Source organism: Mustelus asterias, chromosome 17, assembly GCF_964213995.1.
Source record: "Mustelus asterias chromosome 17, sMusAst1.hap1.1, whole genome shotgun sequence".
Taxonomy (NCBI): Eukaryota; Metazoa; Chordata; class Chondrichthyes; order Carcharhiniformes; family Triakidae; genus Mustelus; species Mustelus asterias.
Genome location: NC_135817.1, coordinates 90772214 through 90797161, shown reverse-complemented (window position 1 = coordinate 90797161; position 24948 = coordinate 90772214). Strand labels below are relative to the sequence as shown.

The 24948-nt window shown below is 51.4% G+C and overlaps 1 pseudogene; it reads right to left on the bottom strand.

Moving 5' to 3' along the window:
• Positions 1-2: 2 nt before the first annotated feature.
• LOC144506105 (high affinity cGMP-specific 3',5'-cyclic phosphodiesterase 9A-like) overlaps positions 3-24948 on the bottom strand; it is a 72930-nt pseudogene continuing 47984 nt past the window's right edge.

Genomic DNA, 24948 nt, shown 5'->3' with positions numbered 1-24948 from the left:
AGGTCATGGCAGATTGCGGCGCTGATCAGGATCAGGATGTCGAGCTGGCTGAGCTTCTCCTGGAAAAAGGGTCACCCCATCACCTGCTGCTGCACGGAAAACACCTCCCCCACCCCGTCCCCTCCCCCACCCCGTCCCCTCCCCCACCCCCACCCCGTCCCCTCCCCCACCCCCACCCCGTTCCCTCCCCCCACCCCGTCTCCTCCCCCACCCCGTCCCCTCCCCCTCCCCCACCCCGTCCCCTCCCCCACCCCGTCCCCTCCCCCACCCCGTCCCCCTCCCCCACCCCCACCCCCACCCCGTTCCCACCCCCACCCCGTCCCCTCCCCCTCCTCCACCCCGTTCCCTCCCCCACCCCGTCCCCTCCCCCTCCCCCACCCCGTCCCCTCCCCCTCCCCCACCCCGTCCCCTCCCCCTCCCCCACCCCGTCCCCACCCCGTTCCCTCCCCCTCCCCCACCCCCACCCCATTCCCTCCCCCACCCCGTCCCCTCCCCCACCCCGTCCCCTCCCCCTCCCCCACCCCGTTCCCACCCCCACCCCGTCCCCTCCCCCTCCCCCACCCCGTTCCCACCCCCACCCCGTCCCCTCCCCACCCCCACCCGTCCCCTCCCCCACCCCGACCCCGTTCCCTCCCCCACCCCGTCCTCCCCCACCCCCACCCCGTCCCCACCCCGTCCCCTCCCCCACCCCCTCCCCGACCCCCTCCCCGTCCCCACCCCGTCCCCACCCCCACCCCGTCCCCTCCCCCACCCCCACCCCGTCCCCTTCCCCACCCCCACCCCGTCCCCTCCCCCACCCCGTCCCCTCCCCCACCCCGTCCCCTCCCCCTCCCCCACCCCGTCCCCACCCGTCCCCTCCCCCACCCCCTCCCCCACCCCCTCCCCTCACCCACCCCCCCACCCCCTACACCCCACCTCCCATCCCTCACCCCTCCTCCTCTCCATCCCCTCCCAACTCCCCACAGCGTCAGGGACCCGGGTTCAATTCCGCCCTTGGGTCATAGAACATAGAACATAGAACATTACAGCGCAGAACAGGCCCTTCGGCCCACGATGTTGCACCGACCAGTTAAAAAAAAAAACTGTGACCCTCCAACCTAAACCCAATTTCTTTTCGTCCATGAACCCTATCTACGGATCTCTTAAAACGCCCCCAAACTAGGCGCATTTACTACTGATGCTGGCAGGGCATTCCAATCCCTCACCACCCTCTGGGTAAAGAACCTACCCCTGACATCGGTTCTATAACTACCCCCCCTCAATTTAAAGCCATGCCCCCTCGTGCTGGATTTCTCCATCAGAGGAAAAAGGCTATCACTATCCACCCTATCTAAACCTCTAATCATCTTATATGTTTCAATAAGATCCCCTCTTAGCCGCCGCCTTTCCAGCGAAAACAATCCCAAATCCCTCAGCCTCTCCTCATAGGATCTCCCCTCCATACCAGGCAACATCCTGGTAAACCTCCTCTGCACCCTCTCCAAAGCCTCCACATCCTTCCTGTAATGTGGGGACCAGAACTGCACACAGTACTCCAAGTGCGGCCGCACCAGAGTTGTGTACAGTTGCAACATAACGCTACGACTCCTAAATTCAATCCCCCTACCAATAAACGCCAAGACACCATATGCCTTCTTAACAACCTTATCTACTTGATTCCCAACTTTCAGGGATCTATGCACACATACACCTAGATCCCTCTGCTCCTCCACACTATTCAAAGTCCTCCCGTTAGCCCTATACTCAACACATCTGTTATTCCTACCAAAGTGAATTACCTCACACTTCTCCGCATTAAACTCCATCCGCCACCTCTCGGCCCAACTTTGCAACCTGTCTAAGTCTTCCTGCAAACTACGACACCCTTCCTCACTGTCTACCACACCACCGACTTTGGTGTCATCAGCAAATTTGCTAATCCACCCAACTATACCCTCATCCAGATCATTAATAAATATTACAAACAGCAGTGGCCCCAAAACAGATCCCTGAGGTACACCACTTGTAACCGCACTCCATGATGAATATTTACTATCAACCACCACCCTCTGTTTCCTATCCGCTAGCCAATTCCTGATCCAATTTCCTAGATCACCCCCAATCCCATACATCTGCATTTTCTGCAGAAGCCTACCATGGTGAACCTTATCAAACGCCTTACTAAAATCCATATATACCACGTCCACTGCCTTGCCCCCATCCACCTCCTTGGTCACTTTCTCAAAAAACTCAATAAGGTTAGTAAGGCACGACCTACCTGCCACAAAACCATGCTGACTATCACCTATCAATTCATTACTCTCCAAATAACTATAAATCCTATCCCTTATAATTTTTTCCAACATCTTGCCGACAACAGAAGTGAGACTCACCGGTCTATAATTCCCGGGGAAGTCTCTGTTCCCCTTCTTAAACAATGGGACAACATTCGCTAACCTCCAATCTTCTGGTACTATACCAGAGGCCAACGACGACCTGAAGATCAGAGCCAGAGGCTCTGCAATCACTTCTCTTGCCTCCCAGAGAATCCTTGTCACTGTCTGTGTGGAGATTGCACATTCTCCCCATGTCTACGTGGGTTTCCTGTGGGTGCTCCGGTTTCCTCCCACACTCCGAAAGATGTGCGGGTTAGGTGGATTGGCCGTGCTAAATTGACCCTTAGTGTCAGGGGGATTAGCAGGTTATGGGGATAGGGCCTGGTTGGGATTAGAACATAAGAACATAAGAAATAGGAGCAGGAGTAGGCCATCTAGCCCCTCGAGCCTGCCCCGCCATTCAATAAGATCATGGCTGATCTGACGTGGATCAGTACCACTTACCCGCCTGATCCCCATAACCCTTAATTCCCTTACCGATCAGGAATCCATCCATCCGCGCTTTAAACATATTCAGCGAGGTAGCCTCCACCACCTCAGTGGGCAGAGAATTCCAGAGATTCACCACCCTCTGGGAGAAGAAGTTCCTCCTCAACTCTGTCTTAAACCGACCCCCCTTTATTTTGAGGCTGTGTCCTCTAGTTTTAACTTCCTTACTAAGTGGAAAATTGTGGTCGGTGCAGGCTTGATGGGCCAAATGGCCTCCTTCTGCGCTGTAGGGATTCTATGATTCTATGAAACCCTTCTCTACGATCACCTCTTGCCGCACCCGGCCCTTCCCCCAATGAGTCTCTCCCCACATAACCATCCTACCCCCCCCCACATGCCCCATGTGACCCTACGCTCATCCCTCCCCCCACATGCCCCATGTGACCCTACGCTAACCCTCCACCGCTCACCCCATGTGACCCTACGCTCACCCTTCCCCCGCTATTTCAGACCAAGGTGCGACTAACCTGCAGATTACAGACACAGATCATGCTGTACATCATCTGGCTCACACAGAAACAGTGCCGGAAATTGTGGAATGGATTGTTCTGGTAATTTTCCTGAATGCAGAGCTTTAAAAAGAATTAAATCTGGGTTAAATTAGAATCACAGGAACATTCCAGTGTTCCATAAGATAAAGTTTATTTATTAGTGTCACAAGTAGGCTTACATTAACACTGCAATGAAGTTACTGTGAAAATCCCCAAGTCGCCACACCCCAGCGCCTATTCAGGTCAATGCACCTAACCAGGTATGTTCCATGTACCAGCGCCTGCAAAAATGATCCTCCGACAGTGCAGCACTCCCTCAGTACTGACCCTCTGACAGTGCAGCACTCCCTCAGTACTGACCCTCTGACAGTGTGGCGCTCCCTCAGTACTGACCCTCTGATAGTGCAGCACTCCCTCAGTACTGACCCTCTGACAGTGCGGCACTCCCTCAGTACTGACCCTCTGACAGTGCGGCACTCCCTCAGTACTGACCCTCTGACAGTGCGGCGCTCCCTCAGTACTGACCCTCTGACAGTGCGGCACTCCCTCAGAACTGACCCTCTGACAGTGTGGCGCTCCCTCACTACTGACCCTCTGACAGTGCAGCGCTCCCTCAGCACTGACCCTCTGACAGTGCAGCACTCCCTCAGCACTGACCCTCTGACAGTGCAGCATTCCCTCAGTCCTGACCTCTGACAGTGTGGCGCTCCCTCAGAACTGACTCTCTGACAGTGTGGCACTCCCTCACTACTGACCCTCTGACAGTGCGGCACTCCCTCAGTCCTGACCCTCTGACAGTGCGGCACTCCCTCAGCACTGACCCTCTGACAGTGCAGCACTCCCTCAGCACTGACCCTCTGACAGTGCGGCACTCCCTCAGCACTGACCCTCTGACAGTGCGGCACTCCCTCAGTACTGACCCTCTGACAGTGCGGCACTCCCTCAGCACTGACCCTCTGACAGTGCAGCACTCCCTCAGCACTGACCCTCTGACAGTGCGGCACTCCCTCAGTACTGACCCTCTGACAGTGCGGCACTCCCTCAGTACTGACCCTCTGACAGTGCGGCACTCCCTCAGTACTGACCCTCTGACAGTGCAGCACTCCCTCAGCACTGACCCTCTGACAGTGCAGCACTCCCTCAGCACTGACCCTCTGACAGTGCGGCACTCCCTCAGTACTGACCCTCTGACAGTGCGGCACTCCTTCAGTACTGACCCTCTGACAGTGCGGCACTCCCTCAGTACTGACCCTCTGACAGTGCGGCACTCCCTCAGTACTGACCCTCTGACAGTGCGGCACTCCCTCAGTACTGACCCTCTGACAGTGCAGCACTCCCTCAGCACTGACCCTCTGACAGTGCAGCACTCCCTCAGCACTGACCCTCTGACAGTGCGGCACTCCCTCAGTACTGACCCTCTGACAGTGCGGCACTCCCTCAGCACTGACCCTCTGACAGTGCAGCACTCCCTCAGTACTGACCCTCTGACAGTGCGGCACTCCCTCAGCACTGACCCTCTGACAGTGCGGCACTCCCTCAGTACTGACCCTCTGTAGATCCTTACCAGCCACCTCTTGAGGGTGATGGGGTTGATGTTGAAATCTTTGATGAGTCCCAGGCTGTGGAACATGTGTTCCAAACAACTCAGCATCTAGAGGGCAGAGAAAGATGTCATTTGGGATTCTGCTGTAGCTCAGACACTGAGAACCCCTCCAACAGCAGACAGTAAAGCACGTGGAGCTGTTTGCTGGTGAAACTGCTCTGTTGAACACATTTACCTGCGTGTGCATTCTATGTCATTCCCAGGCACAATTTTTTATTTTATTAGAAGAATAGTGACAGCAGAGAAGAGGCCATTCTCCCCGGCATGCTGAGTGAAATTTAACTTTGTTTCTTTCCCCTGCTTCCTCCCTGTAACGCTGCACGTTTGAAAAGCCTCGACTGTACCTGCCTCCACCATTCCAGATCCCAACCCCCCGCTGATTCAAAACCTTTTTTCTTGTGTCGCCATTGTTCCTTTTCCGAATTACTGTAAATGTCTGCTCCGTCATTCTCAATCCTTCCACCAATGGGAACAGTTTCTCTCTATCTACTCTGTTCAGATCCCTCATCGTTCTGAATATCTCCATCAAATTCCCTCTCAGTCTTTTTTTTCCAAAGAAAACACTCCCAACTTCTTCAATAAACCATGTAACTGAATTCTCTCATCCCCAGAACCATTCTCATCAATAAATAGTTTTTTGTTAGACAAGAGAGTCGAGGGTAATGGTGGGACAGGCAAGTGAAGCTGAGACCACAACCAGATCAGCCATGATTTTATTGGGCGGTGGAGCAGGCTCGAAGGGCCGAATGGCCTCTGCATGTAGCTGAGACTTATGTTCCTAAGAATCTCTTCTGCACTCTCCCCAATGCATTCACATCCTTCCTATTGGGCGACACCCAAAATGATCCACAGTATTCCAGCCGTAAGTTCAGCGTAACCTCCTTGTTCTTGTACTCTCCGCCTCTATTAATAAAACCCACAATACTATATACTTCATTAACCCTTCCCTCCACCTGTCCTGACACCTTCAATGCACATATATTCCCAGCGTCCTCTGCTCCTGCACCCCTTTTGGAATTTCACCCCTTGTTTTCTATTGGCTCTCTGTGTTCTTCCTAACAAAATGTATCACCTCACACTTCTCCACATTGAACTTCATCTGCCACCTATCCGTCCACTCCACCAACTTGTCTCTGTCCTTTTGAAGTTCTACACTCTCCGCTTCACAGTTTACAATACTTCCAAGTGCTGTGTCATCGGCAAATTTTGAAATTGTTCCCTGCACACCAAGATCTAGATCATTAAATATCAGGAAATGCAAGGGTCCCAATACCAACCCCTGGGGAATTCCACTGGAAAATGGGCGGCACGGTAGCACAGTGGTTAGCACTGCTGCTTCACAGCTCCAGGGACCTGGGTTCGATTCCCGGCTTGGGTCACTGTCTGTGTGGAGTTTGCACATTCTCCTCGTGTCTGCGTGGGTTTCCTCCGGGTGCTCCGGTTTCCTCCCACAGTCAAAAGATGTGCGGATTAGGTTGATTGGCCATGGTACAATTGCCCTTAGTGTCCTGGGATGTGTAGGTTAGAGGGATTAGTGGGTAAATATGTAGGGATATGGGGGTAGGGCCTGGGTGGGATTGTGGTCGGTGCAGACTCGATGGGCCGAATGGCCTCTTTCTGTGCTGTAGGGTTTCTAAGATTCTAGGAAACCTTCCTCCAGACGGAAAACTATCCATTGGCCATTACTCTCTGTTTCCTATTATACAGCCATTTTTGTATCCATGTTGCTACTTATGGTGGCACAGTGGTTAGCACTGCTGCCTTGCTTCCCGGCTTGGGTCACTGTCTGTGTGGCGTTTGCACATTCTCCCTGTGTCTGCGTGGGTTTCCTCCGGGTGCTCAGGTTTCCTCCCACAGTCCGAAAGATGTGCTGGTTAGGTGCATTGACCCAAACAAGTGCCGGAGTGTGGCGACTAGGGGAATTTCGCAGTAACTGCATCACCAGCCTTACTTATGACAAATAAATAAACTTTGAACTTTGTCCCTTTTATTCCATGAGCTCTAACTTTTCTCACAAGTCTGTTGTGTGGCACTGTATCGAATGCCTTCTGAAATTCCATGTACACCACATCAACAGCATTACCCTCATCAACCCTTTCTGTTATCTTATCAAAAAACTCCAGCAAACTAGTTAAACCCAATTTCCCCTTCAGAAATCCATGCTGGCTCTGCTTAATTAACCTGCATTTGCCTAAATGACCATTGATTTTGGCCCAAATAATTATTTCTGGAAGTTTCCCCACCACTGATGTTAAACTGACTGGCCGGTAATTGTTGGGTCTATCCGTACGACCTGTTTTAAACAAGGGTGTAACATTTGCAATTCTCCAGTCCTCTGGCACCTCCTTGAGTCCGGAGAAATTGGAAGGTTATGGCCAACACCCCTGCAATTTCCATTCTCACTTCCTTCAGTATCCTTGGTGCATCTCATCTGATCCCGGTGCCTTGTCAACTTTCAGTCTATTCAACACTTTCCCCTTTTCAGTTCTGAACTCTTTTAGGGACAGAGTTTCCTCAGCTGTCACGATGGCCTGTGTATCCTTATAAAGACATATGCAAAGTTTTTATTTCATTGGGGCAGTTTTTGTGCAGTGTGTGCAGGAGGGTTTCCTGACACAATATGTGGATAGGCCGACAAGAGGTGAGGCCACATTGGATTTGGTACTGGGAAATGAACCGGGCCAAGGGTTAGATTTGGTTGTGGGAGAGCACTTTGGAGATAGTGACCACAACTCGGTGTCTTTTGTGACTGAGAATGAGGAAGGTAGCTCGCAAACAGAGAAGGGTTATAGGCAGTGCAAGAGGGCAGGTGGACTGGGAACAGAGAAGGGGAGAGGTCAGACCATAGGATTGAGATGTGTCTACTCTAATGTCAGGAGTATAGTGAATAAACAACTAGCTAAAGGAGGAGAGGGCTTGGGAGATGTTAGTAGCGCTTCAACAAACCGGGTCCAGATAAAGGCTGGCATAAAGACACTTTGCCTGAATGCACGAAGCATTCGAAACAAAGTAAATGAGTTGATGGCACAAATCCATACAAATGAATATGATCTAGTGTCCATCACAGAAACATGGTTGCAGGGTGACCGGGACTGGGAACTGAATATACAGGTAGAAAAAGGAGGTTTGTTAATAAAGGATAATATCAGGACGGTAGTGAGAGATGACATAGGCTCTAAGGAGCAAAACGTGGAATCGTTGTGGGTGGAGATAAGGAATAGTAGGGGGAGAAAGACACTGGTAGGCGTGGTCTATAGGCCCCCAAATAATAACTTAGAGGTGGGGAGGGCTATAAACAAGCAAATAATGGATGCGTGCAAAAGTGGAACGGCAATAATCATGGGGGATTTTAACCTACATATTGATTGGTCGACTCAAATTGGACGTGGAGGGCTTGAGGAAGAGTTCTTGGAATGCTGTCGGGATTGTTTCATTGAACAGTATGTTACAGAACCTACGAGAGAGCGAGCTATCTTGGATCTGGTTCTGTGCAATGAGACAGGTAGGATTAAGGATCTTCTTGTGAAGGATCCTCTTGGGATGAGTGATCATAATATGGTGGAATTTCTGATACAGATGGAGGGTGAGAAAGTAGGGTCCCAAACCAGTGTCCTCTGCTTGAACAGAGGGGAGTACGATAGGATGAGGGTGGAATTGGCTAATGTAGACTGGGCGAGCAGACTGGTAGGTAGGACAGCTGAGGAACAGTGGAGGATTTTTAAGGAGATTTTTTAAAGTACTCAGCAAAAATATATTCCAATGATAAGGAAGGACTGTAAGAAAAAGGATAACCGGATGTGGATAACGAAGGAAATAAAGGAGAGTATTAAAATAAAATCAGATGCGTACAGAGTGGCCAAAAATAGTGGAGAATTAGTGGATTGGGAAAGCTTTAAAGAAAAACAAAGAACGACTAAGAAAGCGATTAAGAAAGGAAAGATAGATTATGAAACTAAACTAGCTCAAAATATAAAAAATGATAGTAAAAGTTTTTACAAGTATATAAAAAGGAATAGAGTGGCTAGAGTGAATGTTGGACCCTTGGAAGATGAGAGGGGGGATTTAATAGTGGAAAACGAGGAAATGGCTGAGACTTTAAATAAGTTCTTTGTGTCGGTCTTCACGGTGGAAGACACAAATAGTTTGCTGAATATTAGAGATCGAGAGTTGGTGGGAGGGGAGGTCCTTAATACAATTACTGTTACTAAGGAGGTGGTGTTTGGTAGACTAATAGGACTGAAGGTAGACAAGTCCCCGGGCCTTGATGGAATGCATCCCAGGGTACTGAAAGAAATGGCTGAGGTAATAGCAGATGCGTTAGTAGTAATTTATCAAAATTCGCTGGACTCTGGGGTAGTGCCGGCTGACTGGAAAACAGCTACTGTTACGCCGCTGTTTAAAAAAGGAAGTAGACAAAAGGCGGGTAACTACAGGCCGGTTAGCTTAACGTCCGTAGTTGGGAAGATGCTAGAGTCCATTATTAAAGAGGAAATAACAGAGCACCTGAATAAGAATGGTTCGATCAAGCAGACGCAGCATGGATTCATGAAGGGAAAGTCGTGTTTGACGAATCTACTGGACTTTTATGAAGATGTCACTAGTGCGGTTGACAGAGGGAAACCGGTGGATGTGGTGTTTTTAGATTTCCAGAAGGCGTTCGATAAGGTGCCTCACAAAAGGTTGCTGCAGAAGATTGGGGTACACGGAGTTAGGGGTAAGGTGTTGGCGTGGATTGGGGATTGGCTATCTAACAGGAAGCAGAGAGTTGGGATAAATGGGTGCTTTTCTGGTTGGCAGTTGGTGACCAGTGGCGTGCCGCAGGGATCGGTGCTGGGGCCTCAATTGTTTACCATTTACATAGATGATCTGGAGGAGGGGACTGAATCTAGGGTATTCAAGTTTGCTGATGACATGAAGGTGAGTGGGAAAGCGAATTGCGTGGAGGACGCGGAAAGTCTGCAGAGAGATTTGGATAGGCTGAGCGAGTGGGCGAGGATCTGGCAGATGGAATATAACGTTAGCAAATGTGAGGTTATCCACTTTGGAAGAAATAATAGTAAATTGGAATATTATTTAAATGGAGAAAAATTACATCGTGCGACTGTGCAGAGGGACCTGGGGGTCCTTGTGCACGAATCACAAAAACTCAGTCTGCAGGTGCAGCAGGTGATCAAGAAGGCGAATGGAATGTTGGCCTTTATCGCGAGGGGGATAGAATATAAAAGCAGGGAGGTCTTGCTGCAACTGTACAAGGCACTGGTGAGGCCGCAACTGGAGTACTGTGTGCAGTTTTGGTCCCCTTATTTGCGAAAGGATATATTGGCCTTGGAGGGAGTGCAGAGAAGGTTCACCAGGTTGATACCGGAGATGAGGGGTGTAGCTTATGAGGAGAGATTAAACAGATTTGGTCTGTACTCGTTGGAGTTTAGAAGGATGAGGGGTGATCTTACAGAGATATATAAGATAATGAAGGGGCTGGATAGGGTAGAGGTGGAGAGATTCTTTCCACTTAGAAGGGAAACCAGAACGAGAGGGCACAGCCTCAAAATAAGGGGTGGCCGGTTCAGAACAGAGTTGAGGGGGAACTTCTTCTCTCAGAGGGTAGTGAATCTCTGGAATTCTCTGCCCATTGAAGTGGTGGAGGCTTCCTCGTTGAATATGTTTAAATCACGGGTAGATAGTTTTCTGATCGATAAAGGAATTAGGGGATAAGGGGAGCAGGCGGGTAAGTGGAACTGATTCGCTTCAGATCAGCCATGATCTTGTTGAATGGCGGGGCAGGCTCGAAGGGCCAGATGGCCTACTCCTGCTCCTATTTCTTATGTTCTTATGTTATTGCAATGGAGAGGGATAGGGCCGTACGGCAGGGCAAGGTTTACAATTGGGGGAGAGGTAATTATGATGCGATTAGGCAAGAATTAGGGGGCATAAGATGGGAACAGAAACTGTCAGGGAAAGAACATAAGAACATAAGAACATAAGAAATAGGAGCAGGAGTAGGCCATCTAGCCCCTCGAGCCTGCCCCGCCATTCAATAAGATCATGGCTGATCTGACGTGGATCAGTACCACTTACCCGCCTGATCCCCATAACCCTTAATTCCCTTACCGATCAGGAATCCATCCATCCGCACTTTAAACATATTCAGCGAGGTAGCCTCCACCACCTCAGTGGGCAGAGAATTCCAGAGATTCACCACCCTCTGGGAGAAGAAGTTCCTCCTCAACTCTGTCTTAAACCGACCCCCCTTTATTTTGAGGCTGTGTCCTCTAGTTTTAACTTCCTTACTAAGTGGAAAGAATCTCTCCGCCTCCACCCTATCCAGCCCCCGCATTATCTTATAAGTCTCCATAAGATCCCCCCTCATCCTTCTAAACTCCAACGAGTACAAACCCAATCTCCTCAGCCTCTCCTCATAATCCAAACCCCTCATCTCCGGTATCTAAGGCACTAATGAAAAGTGGAACTTTTTCAAGGAACAAATACTGGGTGTCCTTGATCGGTAATGTCCCTGTCAGGCAGGGAGGAAATGGCTGAGTGAGGGAACCATGGTTCACGAAAGAGGTGGAATGTCTTGTGAAAAGGAAGAGGGAAGCTTATGTAGGGATGAGGAAACAAGGTTCAGATGGCTCGATTGAGGGTTACAAGTTAGCAAGGAACGAGCTGAAAAAGGGGCTGAGGAGAGCTAGGAGGGGACATGAGAAGTCCTTGGCGGGTCGGATCAAGGAAAACCCCAAGGCTTTTTACTCTTATGTGAGGAATAAAAGAATGACCAGGGTGAGGTTAGGGCCGGTCAAGGACAGTAGTGGGAACTTGTGTATGGAGTCAGTAGAGATAGGCGAGGTGATGAATGAATACTTTTCTTCAGTGTTCACCAAGGAGAGGTTTTTGAGGAAGAGAAGGTGTTACAGGCTAATAGGCTGGAGGAAATAGATGTTCAGAGGGAGGATGTACTGGCAGTTTTGAATAAACTGAAGGTCGATAAGTCCCCTGGGCCTGATGAAATATATCCTAGGATTCTTTGGGAGGCAAGGGATGAGATTGCAGAGCCTTTGGCTTTGATCTTTGGGTCCTCGCCGTCCACGGGGATGGTGCCAGAGGACTGGAGAATGGCGAATGTTGTTCCTCTGTTTAAGAAAGGGAATAGAAATGACCCTGGTAATTATAGACCGGTTAGTCTTACTTCGGTGGTTGGTAAATTGATGGAAAAGGTCCTTAGGGATGTGATTTACAACCATTTAGAAAGATGCGGATTAATCCGGGATAGTCAGCACGGATTCGTGAAGGGCAAGTCGTGCCTCACAAATTTGATAGAATTTTTTGAGGAGGTAACTAAGTGTGTTGATGAAGGTAGGGCAGTTGATGTCATATACATGGATTTTAGTAAGGCGGTTTGATAAGGTCCCCCCTGGTTGGCTTATGATGAAAGTGAGGAGGTGTGGGATAGAGGGAAAGTTGGCCGATTGGATAGGTAACTGGCTGTCTGATCGAAGACAGAGGGTGGTGGTGGATGGAAAATTTTCGGATTGGAGGCAGGTTGCTAGCGGAGTGCCACAGGGATCAGTGCTTGGTCCTCTGCTCTTTGTGATTTTTATTAATGACTTAGAGGAGGGGGCTGAAGGGTGGATCAGTAAATTTGCTGATGACACCAAGATTGGTGGAGTAGTGGATGAGGTGGAGGGGTGTTGTAGGCTGCAAAGAGACATAGATAGGATGCAAAGCTGGGCTGAAAAATGGCAAATGGAGTTTAACCCTGATAAATGTGAGGTGATTCATTTTGGTAGGACTAATTTAAATGTGGATTACAGGGTCAAAGGTAGGGTTCTGAAGACTGTGGAGGAACAGAGAGATCTTGGGGTCCATATCCACAGATCTCTAAAGGTTGCCACTCAAGTGGATAGAGCTGTGAAGAAGGCCTATAGTGTGTTAGCTTTTATTAACAGGGGGTTGGAGTTTAAGAGCCGTGGAGTTATGCTGCAACTGTACAGGACCTTGGTGAGACCACATTTGGAATCTTGTGGGCAGTTCTGGTCACCTCACTTTAAGAAGGATGTGGAAGTGCTGGAAGGAGTGCAGAGGAGATTTGCCAGGATGCTGCCTGGCTTGGAGGGTAGGTCTTATGGGGAAAGGTTGAGGGAGCTGGGGCTGTTCTCTCTGGAGCGGAGGAGGCTGAGGGGAGACTTAATAGAGGTTTATAAAATGATGAAGGGGATAGATAGAGTGAACATTCAAAGACTATTTCCTCGGGTGGATGGAGCTATTACAAGGGGCCTAACTATAGGGTTCATGGTGGGAAATATAGGAAGGATATCAGAGGTAGGTTCTTCACGCAGAGAGTGGTTGGGGTGTGGAATGGACTGCCTGCAGTGATAGTGGAGTCAGACACTTTAGGACCATTTAAGTGGTTATTGGATAGGCACATGGAGCACACCAGGATGGTAGGGAGTGGGATAGCTTGATCTTGGTTTCAGATAAAGCTCGGCACAACATCGTGTGCCGAAGGGCCTGTTCTGTGCTGTACTGTTCTATGTTCTATGTTCTGGTCACCACACTACCAGAAGGATGTGGAAGCTTTGGAGAGAGTTCAAAGAAGGTTCACCAGGATGTTGCCTGGTCTCGAGGGTGTTGGCTATGAGGAGAGGTTGAATAAACTAGGATTGTTTTCACTGGAAAGACGGAGGCTGAGGGGAGACCTGATCTACAAAATTATGAGAGGCATCGACAGAGTGGATAGTCAGAGGCTTTTTCCCAGGGTGGAAGTGTCAATTACAAGGGGGCACAGGTTCAAGGTGGGAGGGGGAAGTTTAAGGATGATGTGCGGGGGAAGATTTTCACGCAGAGAGTGGTGGGTGCCTGGAACGCGCTGCCAGAGGAGGTGGTGGAAGCAGGAACATTAGCAACATTTAAGAGGCACCTGGATGGGTTCATGGATTGGGAGGGAATAGAGGGATACGGACCGAGTAAGGGCAGAAGGTTTTTTTTCAATTTAGTTCGGGCATCATGATTGGCACAGGCTTGGAGGGCCGAAGGGCCTGTTCCTGTGCTGTACTGTTCTTTGTTCTTATTCCTTGTTCTTGGATAGACTGGGGCTGGTTTCCTTGGAGCAGAGGAGACTGAAGGGGGGCATGATTGAGATATATAAAATTATGAGCTGCATAGATAGACAGGAAGAAACTTTTCCCCTTGGTGGAGGGATAAATCATCAGGAGGCGTAGATTTAAGATGCAAGATGCACTGCAGGAACTCATCAAGGTTCCTTAGGCAGCACCTTCCAAACCCATGACCACTACCATCTAGAAGGACAAGGGCAGCAGATATCGAGGAACATCACCAGCTGGAGATTCCCCTCCAAGCCCCTCACCGTCCTGACTTGGAAATATGTCACCATTCCTTGACAGTTGCTGGAACTCGCTCCCTAACAGCCCTGTGGGCGTATACCTACCCCCCTCCCCCCGCCGGGTCTCGAGGGTGTTTAAGGGAGATGACCACCCACCCCTGCCTCCCCCGCCTCCCCCCCCACCCCGCCCCGCCCCACCCCACCACCGCCTGGATCGTGGTGCTGCAATCGAGAAGCATTGGACTGTCTAAATTGGAAGGGGTGAGTGGGGCAGGCAGGGAGAGGGAAGGGGGTTAGAGGGAGGAGGGGAAGAGGAAAGGTAGTGTGAGAAGTGGAGGTTGGAAGTGTAAGAGGAGACAAGGAGGGGAGGAAAGGGGAGGGGAGGGGGGACTGGAAGGGAGTGAGAGATTTATTTATTTAGTGTGGGCTTTTTGCTTTTATTTTTCGGGTAGTATTTTTCTTTTCTTAATTTTAAACTGAAAACCGGAAGTGGGCCACTAAGGAGTCTCGGAGGGGTTTTTTTTTAACTTTAAAAGTCAGTTACCTGGGAGGATCACCCTCATTGTTCCACTGGAGCAAGCTGAGAGGGAGTGATTTGTGGCAGGAGTGCTGGTGAGGGAGAAAATGGGAGGGGAGTGGAGGAGAGGGGAGGGGGGGAGGGGAGGGGGGAGGGGAGGGGGGAGGGGAGGGGGAGGAGGGGAGGGGGAGGGGGGAGGGGAGAGGGAGGGGGAGGGGGGAAGGGAGGGGGGGTGAGAGGGGAGGGGGGGAGGGGAGGGGAGGAGAGGGAAGGGAGGGGGGGAGGGGAGGTGGGGAGGGGCTAGAAAACCCAAAGACTACAGTCCAGTCTCGTACCTTATTGAATTTAATATAAGATGATCAATTGGGCCAGTGGGCTGACGAATGGCAGATGGAGTTTAATTTAGACAAATGCGAGGTGATGCATTTTGGTAGATTGAACCAGGGCAGGACTTACTCAGTTAATGGGAGGGCGTTGGGGAGAGTTACAGAACAAAGAGATCTAGGGGTACATGTTCATAGCTCCTTGAAAGTGGAGTCACAGGTGGACAGAGTGGTGAAGAAGGCATTCGGCACGCTTGGTTTCATTCGTCAGAACATTGAATACAGGAGTTGGGACGTCTTGTTGAAGTTGTACAAGACATTAGTAAGGCCACACTTGGAATACTGTGTGCAATTCTGGTCACCCTATTATAGAAAGGATATTATTAAACTAGAAAGAGTGCAGAAAAGATTTACTGAGATGCTACCGGGACTTGATGGATTGAGTTATAAGGAGAGGCTGAATAGACTGGGACTTTTTTCTCTGGAGCATAGGAGGCTGAGGGGTGATCTTATAGAGGTCTATAAAATAATGAGGGGCATAGACAAGGTAGATAGTCAATATCTTTTCCCAAAGGTAGGGGAGTCTAAAACTAGAGGGCATAGGTTTAAGGTGAGAGGGGAAAGATACAAAAGTGTCCAGAGGGGCAATTTTTTCACACAGAGGGTGGTGAGTGTCTGGAACAAGCTGCCAGAGGTAGTCGTAGAGGCGGGTACAATTTTGTCTTTTAAAAAGCATTTAGACAGTTACATGGGTAAGATGGGTATAGAGGAATATGGGCCAAACGCAGGCAATTGGGACTAGCTTCATGGACAAGTTGGGCTGAAGGGCCTGTTTCCATTATGTAAACTCTGTGACTATATCTGTGGAGAGTCCCGCATAAGAACATAAGAAATAGGAGCAGGAGTAGGCCATCGAGCCCCTCGAGCCTGCCCCGCCATTCAACAAGATCATGGCTGATCTGAAGCGAATCAGTTCCACTTACCCACCTGCTCCCCATATCCCCTAATTCCCCTACCAATCAGAAAACTATCTACCCGTGATTTAAACATATTTAACGAGGTAGCCTCCACCACTTCAATGGGCAGAGAATTCCAGAGATTCACTACCCTCAGAGAGAAGAAGTTCCCCCTCAACTCTGCTCTGAACCGGCCCCCACTTATTTTGAGGCTGTGCCCTCTAGTTCTGGTTTCCCTTCTAAGTGGAAAGAATTTCTCTACCTCTACCCTATCCAGCTCCTTTATTATTCTCTATGTCTCTATAAGATCACCCCTCAGCCTTCTAAACTCCAACGAGTACAGACCCAATCTGTTTAATCTCTCCTCATAAGCTACACCCCTCATCTCCGGTATCAACCTGGTGAACCTTCTCTGCACTCCCTCCAAGGCCAATATATCCTTTCATGGTGGAGGTCACATGACCACAGCAATTTGGACGGGATATGTGGTGATGATTTTCTTTCAGAAATAGGGTGAGAGTTGATGGGGTCAGCTGAGGGAAAGGGGGTGGGAGGGGCGAGGGCGGGGGCGCCGGGTTGCTCTCACCTCATTGGCCTCCCATTGCCAGGCATTGAATGTTGGCTTTCGGAGTGTTTCGATGGTCTCCTCGGACAGTATGTACTGTAAATAAGACAGGACAATGTTCACCAACTCACACTCACTGACCCTCACACTCACTGACCCACATACTGACCCTCACACTCACTGACCCTCACACTCACTGACCCACATACTGACCCTCACACTCACTGACCCTCACACTCACTGACCCACATACTGACCCTCACACTCACTGATCCTCACACTCACTGACCCTCACACTGACTGACCCTCACACTGACTGACACTCACACTCACTGACACTCATACTGATTGACTCTCACACTGACCCATCCTCACACTGACCCTCATACTGATTGATCCTCATACTGACTGACCTTCACACTGACCCTCACACTGACCTTCACACTGACCCTCACACTGACTGACCCTCACACTGACTGACACTCACACTGACTGACACTCACACTGACTGACACTCACACTGACTGACCCTCACACACACTGACCCTCACACACACTGACCCTCACACACACTGACCTTCACACTGACGGACACTCACACACACTGACCCTCACACTGACTGACACTCACACTGACTGACACTCACACTGACCCTCACACTGACTGACCCTCACACTGACCCTCACACTGACTGAGCCTCACATTCACTGACCCTCATACTGACCCTCACACTGACTGACCCGCACACTCACTGACCCTCACACTGACTCACCCTCACACTCACTGACCCTCACACTCACTGACCCACATACTGACCCTCACACTCACTGATCCTCACACTCACTGACCCACATACTGACCCTCACACTCACTGACCCTCACACTCACTGACCCTCACACTCACTGACCCACATACTGACCCTCACACTCACTGATCCTCACACTCACTGACCCTCACACTGACTGACCCTCACACTGACTGACACTCACACTCACTGACCCTCATACTGATTGACTCTCACACTGACCCATCCTCACACTGATCCTCATACTGATTCATCCTCATACTGACTGACCTTCACACTGACCCTCACACTGACCCTCACACTGACCCTCACACTGACCCTCACACTGACCCTCACACTGACTGACACTCACACTGACTGACACTCACACTGACTGACACTCACACTGACTGACCCTCACACACACTGACCCTCACACACACTGACCTTCACACTGACGGACACTCACACACACTGACCCTCACACTGACTGACACTCACACTGACTGACACTCACACTGACCCTCACACTGACTGACCCTCACACTGACCCTCACACTGACTGAGCCTCACATTCACTGACCCTCATACTGACCCTCACACTGACTGACCCGCACACTCACTGACCCTCACACTGACTCACCCTCACACTCACTGACCCTCACACTCACTGACGCTCACACTCACTGACCCTCACTCTGACTCACCCTCACACTCACTGACCCTCACACTCACTGACACTCACACTGACTGACCCTCACACTGACCGACCCTCACACTCACTGACTCTCACACTGACTGACCCGCACTCTCCCCCCACACCCTTTAATATCCCACCCAGTTTAATCCCGCTCTCCCCCTCACTCCCCACTCCCTTTAATATCCCACCCAGTAAAATCCCACTCTCCCCCTCACTCCCCGCTCCCTTTAATATCCCACCCAGTCTAATCCCGCTCTCCCCCTCACTCCCCGCTCCCTTTAACATAGAAACATAGAAAACTACAGCACAAAACAGGCCCTTCGGCCCCACAAGTTGTGCCGAACATATCCCTACCTTTTAGGCTTATCTATAACCCTCCATCCTATTAAGTCCCATGTACACATCCAGGAGTTTCTTAAAAGACCCTATTGAGTTTGCCTCCACCACCACTGACGGCAGCCGATTCCGCTCGCCCACCACCCTCTGTGTGAAAAACCTCCCCCTAACATTTCCCCTGTACCGACCCCCCAGCACCTTAAACCTGTGTCCTCTCGTAGCAGCCATTTCCACCCTGGGAAAAAGCCTCTGAGAGTCCACCCGATCTATGCCTCTCAACATCTTATATACCTTGATTAGGTCTCCTCTCATCCTACGTCTCTCCAAGGAGAAAAGACCGAGCTCCCTCAGCCTATCCTCATAAGGCATGCCACTCAATCCAGGCAATATCCCACCCAGTCTAATCCTGCTCTCCCCCTCACTCCCCGCACCCTTTAATATCCCACCCAGTCTAATCCCACTTTGTAGAAAGTCTTCACACGTTATTGTCACATTCTATCTGGAGGTCAGGTGACCAGACCATCGGTGTCCTGAGGGTGGGAACAGGAGCTTTCACCATCTGTCCATACAGACAGGGGTGTGAGGGCACAGCCACAGATCCCATTGGTCAATGTGGGATAGTTTCTCCTGCAAGTTCCCCTCCAAACCGCCCAGCATCCGGTGATGATGATTCGTTGAAAGAACACCCAGATGCAGCCTCTCCACTTCCTCTTGCTCACTCTCTCTACCACTCCCGCCACATTCGCGAGAGGGAACATCAGTGGATTAAATCAATTTACAGGGATCACAAAGACTGAGGCAAAAAAAAGCTATCAACACTTGAGTACGGATTGGTTACCATAAACCAGACAGTACTGGTTACCTGGTTACAGTGAGCCAGACTGCTGGTTACCTGGTTACAGTGAGCCAGGCTGTGCTGGTTGCCTGGTTACCGTGAGCCAGGCTGTGCTGGTTGCCTGGTTACAGTGAGCCAGGCTGTGCTGGTTACCTGGTTACTGTGAGCCACACTGTGCTGGTTGCCTGCTTACTGTGAGCCAGACTGTGCTCGTTGCCTGGTTACAGTTGCCTGGCACAACATCGTGGGCCGAAGGGCCTGTTCTGTGCTGTACTGTTCTATGTTCTACAGTGAGCCAGGCTGTGCTGGTTGTCTGGTTACAGTGAGCCAGGCTTTGCAGGTTACCTGGTTACCGTGATCCAGCTGTGCTGGTTACCTGGTTACCGCGAGCCAGACTGTGCTGGTTACCTGGTTACCATGAGCCAGGCTGTGCTGGTTACCTGGTGACCGTGTGCCAGGCTGTGCTGGTTACCTGGTTACCGCGAGCCAGACTGTGCTGGTTACCTGGTTACCATGAGCCAGGCTGTGCTGGTTACCTGGTGACCGTGTGCCAGGCTGTGCTGGTTACCTGGTTACCATGATCGGGGCTGTGCTGGTTACCTGGTTACCATGAGCCAGGCTGTGCTGATTACCAGGTTACCATGAGCCAGACTGTGCTGGTTACCTGGTTACCATGAGCCAGGCTGTGCAGGTTGCCTGGTTACCATAAACCAGGCTGTTCTAGGTACCTGGTTACTGTGCGCCAGACTGTGCTGGTTACCTGGTTACCGTGAGCCAGACTGTGCTGGTTACCTGGTTACCATGAGCCAGTCTGTGCTGGTTGCCTGGTTACCATGAGCCAGGCTGTGCTGGTTACCTGGTTTTCGTGAGCCAGACTGTGCTGGTTGCCTGGTTATCATAATCCAGGCTGTGCTGGTTACCTGGTTACCGTGAGCCAGACTGTGCTTCTTACCTGGTTACCGTGAGCCAGACTGTGCTGATTGCCTGGTTACCATAAACCAGGCTGTTCTAGTTACCTGGTTACTGTGCGCCAGACTGTGCTGGTTACCTGGTTACAGTGAGCCAGACTGTGCTGGTTACCTGGTTACCGCGAGCCAGACTGTGCTGGTTACCTGGTTACCATGAGCCAGGCTGTGCTGGTTACCTGGTTACCGTGAGCCAGACTGTGCTGGTTACCTTGTTACAGTGAGCCAGGTTGTGCTGGTTGCCTGGTTACCATGAGCCAGGCTGTGCTGGTTGCCTGGTTACCATGAGCCAGACTGTGCTGGTTGCCTGGTTACCGTGAGCCAGGCTATGATGGTTACCTAGTTACCATGAGCCAGGCTATGCTGGTTGCCTCGTTACCGTGAGCCAGACTGTGCTGGTTACCTTGTTACCGTGAGCCAGACTGTGCTGGTTATCTGGTTACCGTGAGCCAGGTTGTGCTGATTAACTAATTACCGTGAGCCAGACTGTGCTGGTTACCTTGTTACAGTGAGTCAGGCTGTGCTGGTTGCCTGGATACCATGAGCCACGCTGTGCTGGTTACCTGGTTACCGTGAGCCAGACTGTGCTGGTTGCCTGGTTACCATGAGCCACGCTGTGCTGGTTACCTGGTTACCGTGAGCCAGACTGTGCTTCTTACCTGGTTACAGTGAGCCAGGCTGTGCTGGTTGCCTGGATACCATGAGCCACGCTGTGCTGGTTACCTCGTTACCGTGAGCCAGGCTGTGCTGGTTACCTGGTTACCATAAACCAGGCTGTGCTGGTTACCTGGTTACCATGCGCCAGACTGTGCTGGTTACCTGGTTACCGTGAGCCAGACTGTGCTGATTACCTGGTTCCCGTGAGCCAGACTGTGCTGGTTACCTGGTTACCATAAACCAGGCTGTTCTAGTTACCTGGTTACTGTGTGCCAGACTGTGCTGGTTACCTGGTTACCGCGAGCCAGACTGTGCTGGTTACCTGGTTACCATGAGCCAGGCTGTGCTGGTTACCTGGTTACCATGAGCCAGGCTGTGCTGGTTACCTGGTTACCGTGAGCCAGGCTGTGCTGGTTACCTGGTTACCGCGAGCCAGGCTATGATGGTTACCTAGTTACCATGAGCCTGGCTATGCTGGTTGCCTGGTTACCATGAGCCAGACTGTGCTGGTTACCTAGATACCGTGAGCCAGGCTGTGCTGGTTGCCTGGATACCATGAGCCAGACTGTGCTGGTTACCTAGATACCGTGAGCCAGACTGTGCTGGTTACCTAGATACCGTGAGCCAGGCTATGCTGATTAACTAAACACTGTGAGCCAGACTGTGCTGGTTGCCTGGTTACCGTGAGCCAGACTGTGCTGGTTGCCTGGTTACCGTGAGCCAGACTGTGCTGGTTATCTGGTTACCGTGAGCCAGGCTATGCTGATTAACTAAATACCGTGAGCCAGACTGTGCTGGTTGCCTGGTTACCGTGAGCCAGACTGCTGGAATCTATTTCTTGGTGAGTTTAGCTGGTGCAGAGTGACGTTACCTTGCGGTATGATGGGACATCTCGTCGTGGAATTAACTTTTTCTCGTCCGGCTGTCTGTGTTTATAACAAATGAGAGTTAGAAAAGAATCCTCATCAACACATCCTGCTCCCATCCCCCAACCCAATCCCTGCCCCTGACCCCCGCCCCCTGATCCCCGCCCCCTGACCAGCACCCCCTGACCTCCACCCCTGACCCCCACCCCCTGACCTCCACCCCCTGACCTCCACCCCCTGACCCCCTCTCCTGACCCCTGACCCTGACCCCATGATCCCTGCCCCCCACCCTATGATCCCCATCCCTGCCCTCCGCCCCCTGACCCTGCTGCTAACCCGTGACCTCCCACCTCCTGACCAGTGCCCCCTGACCCTTACCCCCTGATCCTGACCCCTGCCCTCCACCCCCAACCAGCACTGCCTGTCCCCTGACCCCCACCCCCTGACCCCTCCCCCTGACCCCACCCCTTGGCTCCTGCCCCCTGAGCCCCCTTCCTCCACCCCCTGACACCCACCTCAGACCCTTGCCCCCTCCCCCCCAGCCTCCAGCCCTAGTCCAGCTTCCCCAATCCCCTCCATCTGCTGTCTCAGGGGTCTGTACTGACAGAGTGGATGAGGCTGTTGTCAGATTTGCGGGGGAGGGGAGGGGGGCTGTCCCTTTAGCAGTCCCAGCATGGGGGGGGAGGGGGGAAGAGGGAATGAGAGGGGAGGGTGTCTCAACCTGGGATGGAGGCAATGAAGCACTAATCTGGAGGGGGAGAGAGGAGAAGAGGGTGAGGGGGACCAGGGGGTGGGGGAGTGGGAGAGTGAGATGGGAGAGGACGGAGGGGAGGTGGGAGGAGGAGGGGAGGGGGGAATGGAGACAGGGAGGGAGGATGGGGAAGGGTAATGAGGGAGGAGGAATGGGGATAGGGAAGGAGAGGGGGAGGGGTAGGGAGTGGGAGGGGAGGGTTGCAGAGGAGGTTATCCCTGGACAACAAAAGAATGAGAGAGTATGATGAAGCAGGAACAAGTATGCTGAATGGAGGTCAGATGATAATATAAGTGACAGGCGAGTAAAATATAGAAACCTATCGAGGGGAAAGAAACAAATAGGAGAAGCAAAAGAGAGAGCATGAGTAGAGGCACGCAGCGAATGTAAGAATGAATCCACAAGTTTTTTATAGATATATAAATAATAAAAGAGTGATAAAGCTGTCCAAATGATTCGGGAGCAAAAAGGAAATGTGTGCAGGGCAAGAGGGGACCTGCGTGACCACCTGAGCTTTTTTTTTCAGAGCAGCAGGAAACCGGAAGTCGGCCGTGGGGAGACCTGGGTAATTTTGTTTTACCCAATAAATTTGAACGGTGAGGAAACCCAAGACACTACACATGTAGCGTCTCCCACCCACCCATCCCGCTCCTCCTCTAACCTAAAAAAAAGACTGGGTGTGAGAACAGGTAAGCTTTTCTTTTTCTTTTTCTAACTCTTATTATCTTGTTGGGAGTTTGGGTGGAGAGGATGGCAGTTAGGGCAGTTCAATGCTCCTCTTGCAGGATGTGGGAGGTAATGATAAGGGACACCATTAATGACCCTGCTGACTTCACCTGTGGGAGGTGCACCCAGCTCCAGCTCCTTACAGACTGCCTTAGGGAATTGGAGCTGGAACTGGATGGACTTCGGATCACTCGGGAGGTAGAGGGGGTGATAGATAGCAGTTATCGGGAGATGGTAACACTTAAAAACGAAGCTCGCTGGGTGACAGCCAGGAGCGGGGAGGGGAGGAAGCAGTCAGTGCACGGATCCCCTGTGGTTGTTCCCTTCCAAAATAAGGATACCGTTTTGGATACTGTGGCGGGGGGGGGATGACCTTCCAGGGGTAAGCCACGGTGACCAGGTCTCTGGCACGGAGTCGGGCTCTGTGGCTCAGAAGGGAAAGGGGGAGAATAGGAGAGCAATAGTCATGGCGGATGCAATAGTTAGAGGCACAGACAGGTGGTTCTGTGGGCGCGAACGAGACTTCAGGATGGTAGTCTGCCTCCCTGGTGCCGGGATCTTGGATGTCTCTGAGCGGGTAGGAAGCATCTTAAAAGGGGCGGGTAACCAGACAGACGTCATTGTCCACATTGGTACAAATGACGTCGGCAGAAAGAGCAGGGAGGTCCTGCGAGAGCAATTTAGGGAGTTGGGTAGAAGGCTGAAAAGCAGGGCCTCTAGGGTAGCGATCTCTGGATTACTTCCTGTGCCATGTGCTAGTGAGGCTAGGAACAGGGAGATTGTACAGTTGAACGCGTGGCTAAAGAACTGGTGCAGGAGGTAGGGTTTCAGATTCGTGGATCACTGGGAAGTCTTCCAGGGAGGATGGGACCTGTACAAGAAGGACGGGTTACACCTGAACTGGAGGGGCACCAATATCCTGGCTGGGAGGTTTGCTAGTGTGGTTCGGGTGGGTTTAAACTAATGTGGCAGGGGGGTGGGGATCAAAACAATAGGTCAACAAGCATAGAGGCTGGGGACGAGGTTGGGGCCAAGACAAGGCTATCTAAGAGGAAGAGCAATCTGGGGGAGGATGAACTCAGTGGGCCTGGAGGTCTGGAGTGCATCTGCTTCAATGCAAGGAGGGTAACAGGCAAGACAGACGAGCTTCGAGCCTTAATGCTTGCGCGGAACTTGGATGTGGTTGCAGTGACGGAGACTTGGTTAAAAGAAGGACAGGACTGGCAGCTGAATATTCCGGGGTATAAGTGTTTTAGGCGAGACAGAGGAGGGGCTAGAGGAGAGGTGGGAGAGTAGCAATGCTGGTTAGGGAGCAGATTACAGCGGTACAGAGGGTGGACAATTTGGAAGGGTCAGGTAACGAGTCACTGTGGGTGGAGCTCAGAAACAGGAAGGGCGCAGTCACTATGCTGGGGGTATACTACAGGCCTCCCAACAGCCCACGGGAAGTTGAGGAACGGATATGGAAGGAGATTCTGGACAGGTGCAGAAAAAATAGGGTTGTTGTAGTGGGAGACTTTAATTTCCCTCACATAGACTGGAAATCCCTTGGGGCTGGGGGGGCTGGACGGGGAGGAATTTGTAAAATGTGTCCAGGAAGGTTCTTTGGAACAATATGTTGCCAGTCCAACTAGAGAGGGGGCTATACTGGACCTAGTACTGGGGAATGA